A 7,344-nucleotide genomic window follows, 5' to 3' on the forward strand; every position below is an offset into this window, starting at 1 on the left:
GGCTTTAATGTGTTGAATTGCACAAGTTGTTCCATCAAAAATGCTGGTTAATGCGGGAAATTGCATTTCGGTGGTATTCCTCCTAATTGTACTTCCCTTGTAAATGGAGTTTTCGCAGCTTCTTCTATAGCTTCATCCAATTGTCTTCTGCCTACTTCTCCTCTATTATTTAGCATTCCTCTCATTTCTTCTAACTCTTTCAAGATTTGTTTATTTACACCTGAATTTTGATCCATTGGTCTTTTTAATTTCGCTCTCTTCTTCTGCGTTCATGTCTTTCTTCTCTCGCGAAATTTTGCATTTCTTCTTCATTATCCTCATCTCGTCTTCTTCTGCGAGTCTCTTCTTCATCTCTATCTTGAATTCGATTATGTCTCTCATTTTCCCCTTCATGATTTTGTTCATTTCTTATTAATTCCATTCGCTGTCTTTCAGCCATCCTCTGTATTCTATCATACTCTTCATTGATATTACCGTTATTCCGGTTTTGTGTACGCCTTCTTTCTCGATTGTCGTGATTGTTCTGGCGAATTGTCTCCTGAAGCTCTTGTTCTTCCATTTCCGCTCTCAATCTTTCACGTTCGCAAATTAAACGTGCTTGTTCAGCATAATGTCTTTCAATTTCTTCTTCAATCGTCTGTTGATTTCTTTGAGTTTCTCTTTCATGTAAAATTCTCCTTCCTTCCTCTCGATTTCCTTCGCCATCTTGATCATTTCGTCCCTGACGTTGTCCGTTCTCTTGATTTCTACCATTTTGCCTATCATCAAAAGTTTCATTTTGTGGAACGTAACGATCATCAGTTCTTTCTCTATTTTCGCGATATTCTTCATTAGGATTTGATATTTCTTCTTGAATATTGTTTCCAGCATTAATTGTGGGTGAGTTTCGCCTCATTCTCTTCTAGTCGATCTTGAATATGATTTTGTAATACTTCTCGATCTTCTACTCTGTAGTCTCATATTTTCCATCCTCAATTCGTGATTTTGCCTTGTTAATTTGCACGTTCTTCTGCCTCAGCTCTTCTTTCTTCATGTATTCTTCGTCTCAACGTTTCTAACGCTCCAATTTCCTCATCTCCATGAATTATTCCTTCATCTGCTTCTTGATTTCTCTCTACCTGTCTATGGTTTCTGGTTTTGCTTTCTTCTTCTACTTCTTCTGCTGAATTTGATTGCCAAGTGTGTATACTCACCCTATCATAATCTATTCCTCCTTGTACTAGTGTTTGTTGAATTGGTGGTTGAATTTTATTTTCTCTATTACTTCTCATTCTATTAGATTCTCCCATTTCACTTCTTTCTCTTCCAGCAATTCTCTTGCTTCTTCTAACAGTAGTCGGTTGTTCGGATGTATTTCTTCTTCTAGCCATTTCTTCAATGTTAACAAATTGCAAGAAATTATGTAAAATTCTTAATCAATCACTCTAAATCTTCACAAATCTCAATATTAATCTTCAATTTTTTCTAGAATAATCTTCAATACCTCCCTGTTTCTAGCGCCATTATGTAGTTGCAGGAAATCCTACACTACACCCCTCATATGATTTCATTAATACTCAACTTATTTTTAGATTTACAATCTTAATTTTATTGATGAATCTTTGAAAATTCTTACAAGAAAAGATAAAGGAATCAAGAATAACCTCTGCTCTAGACTTTCTCTCTCCTATTTACTTGTTTCTTACTCAAAAAAGATCTCTCCTTCCTTCACAATTGAACGGCTATTTATAGGGATACATAGTGGATGACAGCTAATCTGTCCTTTATTTTCGTATATGGCTTGCGACATTCTCGCAACCTTACAAATGTTATTCTCGCAAACTCTCTAATTTTCGCAGGACCATCACATTTTTCTCGTGATTTTAGCTGACGTCGTTTATTATATCGTTTCTGAAATTGTTCTGCGACGCTGTTGTGTTGTGTTGTTGATAATTTCGCTGAAATATTATTGCTGCGAGATTCTGATCCTACATCTTGCTTGACAACAAAAAATAACAACCAAATTAGAGTGAGAATGCAAAATGCAGATAAGGTATTTCAACATCAGAACCCTATCATACTCATATAAATCATTATCCATTTCGTATACTAAAATTCCCATCTCTCCTGTATCGGCGATATTTATATCTAACTAAACATACTCCAATTATATACAAAATTCAGAATCGTCAATTCGTCGTTTACCTTAATTTGACCATGGTCCAGAACAAATTGCAAAGGAATTCAAAGGACCAAATCATGTCAAAAGAGCTCAAAGATTTTGTGAACATTATAGCTATTTAGAAATGCTCGAGATGTACAACAGAACTTATACATGCGTAACCTAAGGTATACGCATCAGGAGCTGGATAAGAACATATAGAAGTATCAATTATAATTGCATTAACCCATTTCTTAAAGGATATCCCAAGATAGTTGCATTAACCCATTTCTTAAAAGAGATCCTAAGATAATTGCATTAACCCATTTCTTAAAAGAGGTCCCAAGATGTTCACCTAATTCTTACGCAAATATAATGCTCATTCTGGAATGAAGACGCTAATGAGCTGTGTCTACTCGCTCCATTGTCCGTCATAAATTTATAATTATAGATCATTCATCTGGATAATGTATCAGCTAATGCAGTGCTCCTAAGATCAGTGCTCCTAAGATGCTCAACTTTGCCTCCTACGTTTCCTGCAAACATAAAGCGCATAAAGGATACTTAAATTTCAAAAAGATAAACACATAAGCAAGAATCCATTGCTTCTGCACGACGGGAGAGAAGATTTATAGTAGCAATAAAAGAAAAACAGCTGTAACATGAAGCAAATAATTTGTTACTGCTTAGGTAGAGAGTCTAGAGGGAGACTTACACAGTTGTTCTCCATAGAAACATTCCAAAACTGTAGAACAATCTAGCAGGTTTGCTGGTCAAAGATTGTGTTCTCCATAAAACCCATGTGAGTCCAGAAAAAATTTGCGTCAAGCTTCCATAATTCTAAATCCATAAGCATCTCATCATCAGCAAAATTATTAGGATTAATAATGACAATATATAGCAATAACAACAGTCAACGTAGAATTAACCAATACCAATTGGAAATCAATATGAACAGCAGAAAGAAACAGAATATGTGGCATTACTAAGTCAACAGAAGCTAACTTTTATCTAACAACCCAATCTAATTCTAATCAATCTGTAATAAAAAATAAAAAAATTACGGATTTAAAAATTCAAGGGTTTCCATATGTTTACCTCATAAATTCAAGGGTTATTTATTTCCTCTTCATCGTCTATGTGATTAAACTCTGCCTCCTAAATTTCATCAGGTGTTACCTCTTCAACTGAATACCCAATCTTTTATAATTCTGAAATCGATATTGGGAAGTCTAAGTAACGAAGATTTAGGCGGAAAAATATAATTCTTTTTATAGAGAAACCTAAAATCAAAATTTGATTCCCTTTGAATGATTGTACCATATGATATTTCTTCTGCAACGATTAAATAGAAATTATCCAGAACCCCAAGATCAATGAAGCTTTAATTGATAGTTTTGAAGTGGAGAACCTACGAAATTGAAGATCGGATCGAAATTTGAGAGCTGGCTTCACCCTAGAAACAAAAATCTGATGAAACACCCATTAAAACAAAAATCAAACGATCAAACCAAACAGGAAAGCAAGGGTCTAGGGTTTGTGTGAAGAGGGGAAACAGAATTTCAGAGGCAGACAGAAAACTCGAACAATGAGAAAATTATTTTTCAAATAATACCATTCGCATCCAACTGCCTCAGGCAGAGAGGAATATCTGGACGGCCCGACCGCACCCACCGTATTCCTGTTAACCCACATTCCCATCCCGCAACAATACTAAAATTTTCCCGGCCGTCCAAGTCAAGACTAATCAGGACGATAAGGACCGTGAGATGACCCTCTCCGATAAATCCTATCCACTGATTGACTCTTTGATCAAGAAGACAAACACTCCTATTTTTTATTACATCGATGGTTTGGGCCTTATGGTAACATGATCATGACCCCCCACTTGTTGACAACTTTTTGACTTCAGTGCAAACGTAATTGTGGATAGGATGTGATCCTTGGATTAAGCCTTTTATTTAAGTTTTCGATACATTTCATGTGTTACGTTCCGATGATCAATACAATTCAGTGCAGTAAATTTAGTTTTGTTCTGTAGGTCAGTAGGATAACTATAGATTAAGACCTTCAATTTATCGAGATGCAGATGTTTTTAAGTATTGTAGCATACACCGTGTTTACAATCCCATAGCTTTACCCCATTGAAGTGCTAATTATATTTACAAATTTCTTAAGTTTTGTTTTTCAAGTTGCTGATTGGTTCTATATCAGGGATTGGGTTCAGAAGCAGTTAACTGGTGAAATTCCTAGGTTAATCTACTAGGATGAAGTGCTGCGGTATTTTTGAGTACATTCCTGCCTTAGAATAATCATGTTCGATTTATCAAATTTTCAGTGGGTTATATCTTCTTTGTGTTCTTACCATGAGTCTGATTTATTGCAGAGGCCTGTGAGTACCATGAGTCTGATTTGTTGCAGAGGCCTGTGAGTCGATGGCCTACAACAGAGACTGTTGATGCGTTAAGAAATGGAGTTGCTGCAATGAAGTCAAACCCCATTGGAGCCGCTGCAGACTTTGATGAGGTAACCTTTTACATTTTATTTGTATTTGTTCAGACTTAAATTAACTTTAACCAGAGAGTGGTAGTTAATTATCTTTGTTGGTTGCAGGATGAGTTCTAAGCTGAACTTGAGTAGTTGGTCAAGAAGCTTGCAAAGAAGTTCCATGCTTTTCTAGCCTCAGAGGCTGTTATCAAGCAGATTCATTGTCTTCTTGGACCTGGACTTAACAAGGCAAGCATGGTTTTCTACCAAGAACTATAGTTATTTGTTCACTTGTGATTTTTGTTCACTGTTGATTGTATTTTATTTGTTTTAGCTTATATTTGGATTGTATGCCAGGTGTATATGTACCTTCCGACCTCCATTTCTTATCTTTCATGTTTAGTTTTTCTTTTATTTCCTCCAACCATTTAATAAAAAATTTAGAGAATTCTGATGTTGCATCATGTTTTCCTTGTATATTTTGTCCGTAGAGAGTACACTGGAGTTCCATCCTGTAGTCTTCTGGCCTTGATGTCATTTACATGTTGATCACAAGCTGTGTTGTTGCAATTGCTCCTCCCATTTTCCATGACCGTTATCTACGTCTTCACTATGTATTTGACTGTCCTCTTTTATCTTATGCTCTTCTCCCTGGTTTGGTCTGACCACAGAGACAAATTACGTTTAAGTCAGCAACTTAGTATGACATGAACAAATAAGGCAAATGCTAACTCCTTGTGCGTGTGTGTGTGGCAGGAACACACAGTGATTGAATAGAAGCATGATCATTTCTTGGATGATCTCCAATTAAATAATTTATGGCATGAACTCAAGTGGTACAGTCTCTTCATGTCATGCCCTATCTAATTTCTTGGTGTTGTTACTTCTTCTCTGTTTCGTTATTAAGTTTATTTCAACCTTGCATGAAAAGTCAAGGGTACTTTTGCATGGCGAAGCAGCTCCATGATGTGGGTTCTTTTAATTCATTTGCAGTAGTGTAATTAGTCTTCATTTTTGAATGCATGCTTTAGGTTTCTTATTATGTATTGTCCATTCCAGGAGCATCTGTTGTTAAGATGATGCAGTTCCATGGAGCTGTTTATGTATCCTTCTGGTGTATATGTATGCTCTTCATTTTTCTGAATTCTGAAATATTTTATTTCAGGGGCCAACTGAGAAGGACCAAGTTGACGTCCAGGGAGGCGTATCTTATAATATTGTGGAGTTCATTACAGACATCTGGCATGAAGTAAGTCATTGTCATCCTACGGAATGTCAGTTGTGCAGTTATTCAATTTTTCTTACGTTTTTAGTCATTTTCAAGAAACTATACTTCACTGTCTTAACATGGTTTTTTTGGTTTGCTTCATATTACTATTTTACATTCTCCCCTGTTAGTTTTCGGTTATGGTGGAATTTGTGGCCTTGTGCAAAATACCATGTTGAGAGCCTGTGACCTCTCCGTATGTTAAGTTTTTTATGCTTGTAAATTTCATAAATTTGGTAGCCTTTCTTATAGATTTTCTGGTTTATTTCGTGTAGTATGGGTTGGCCATTATGAACTTAAAGCGAGGGATTATGAAGAACTTGATGAAGAATTCTTGGCAACTAGTGTTTTGGAAGTATCTGCAAGCTTTAAGTAAGTTACTATGTAGTGTATGAGCTGAACTTATAAGTAAAAATGATTTGGAACTTAATGTATTCCCTTAGAGTCTGATACTTCACAAATATAATTTGGCACTTATAGGATGAGTTCTTTTTTGATATGAATTGATTGAACGTGATTTTATGAATATATTGATGGAAGAAACTATTGTTGAGTGTGGACGATGGATAATGTAAAGTGTATGCAGTTGGAATTCCGGCGTACTTTCAGGCCGACAATGAACTGCCGGTCAATATTGACCTGGTCAAAATTGGTCGTTATTGACTGGTTTTGATCAGGTCAAGGTTGACTGGCAGTAATTTTTTTGCTGTTACAAAAAAGTTCGTAACGGCTTCAAGCTGTTACAATCTTCCACGTAGTAACGGCTCTAAGTTGTCACAATATGCCACGTAGTAACGGCTCGGCAGCGTTACGATAGTGGTGTTACAAATGAAATTCGTAACGGCCGTAGCTGTTACCACGTGGCAGATTCAAAACGGCTCACACCTGTTATGAGGGCCGTACAACCCAAATTCGTAACGTCCCGTTATGAAAAAATGTAACATCCACTTTTGCAACAGGTAAGAGCCGTTACAGCCTGTTGTAGTATTTTTCGTGCGAGGTAAATAAGGATTCGTTGCTCGGACTTGTAAAGATTTAAAAATAAAGATATATACAGAAAATATGTCGCAAGATCAAGAGGAACCAGGACTCAGGATTCCAATGTGTTTCATATTCAAGTGGCTCAGAAATTAATCCTAGGCGATTATAGCTCAAAATAAAACAAATATTAACTCTATCTTTGCCAAATTAGATTCCATAAAATATTACTTGTATATTATAAGCATGGCACATCAAGAATCCCTAGGACTAAGCATGTTCCATCAAACAAAATCACAAGTAATTAATTGAAATCATAAATCAATTAAAATCGGTGCAAAGTGAATAAGAATTATTTAAATAACCACATGGCTGAAAAACATCTTCCTCCATCATCCCAGTATTGGGGTTTAGCTACTCATAATAATCATGTTCTCAAAATACATACTTGATGCTCAAAATATGATTAAAA

General features: G+C 35.9%; 1 long non-coding RNA gene across 2 annotated transcripts; it reads right to left on the bottom strand.

Annotated features, from left to right (window-relative positions):
* Positions 1–1,916: 1,916 nt before the first annotated feature.
* LOC113293133 lies at positions 1,917–3,747 on the bottom strand. 2 transcript variants are annotated; one of them, XR_003332065.1, is made up of 4 exons: positions 3,239–3,747; positions 2,856–2,980; positions 2,496–2,676; positions 1,917–1,973 (listed from the first exon to the last, which is right to left on the bottom strand). It is a non-coding gene; the product is annotated as an uncharacterized LOC113293133 (long non-coding RNA). The 2 variants fall into 2 exon arrangements; XR_003332064.1 differs by having other exon boundaries at positions 1,918–1,977.
* Between the last annotated feature and the right edge of the window lie 3,597 nt (positions 3,748–7,344).

This window comes from Papaver somniferum, chromosome 7 (genome assembly GCF_003573695.1).
Source record: "Papaver somniferum cultivar HN1 chromosome 7, ASM357369v1, whole genome shotgun sequence".
Lineage (NCBI taxonomy): Eukaryota > Viridiplantae > Streptophyta > Magnoliopsida > Ranunculales > Papaveraceae > Papaver > Papaver somniferum.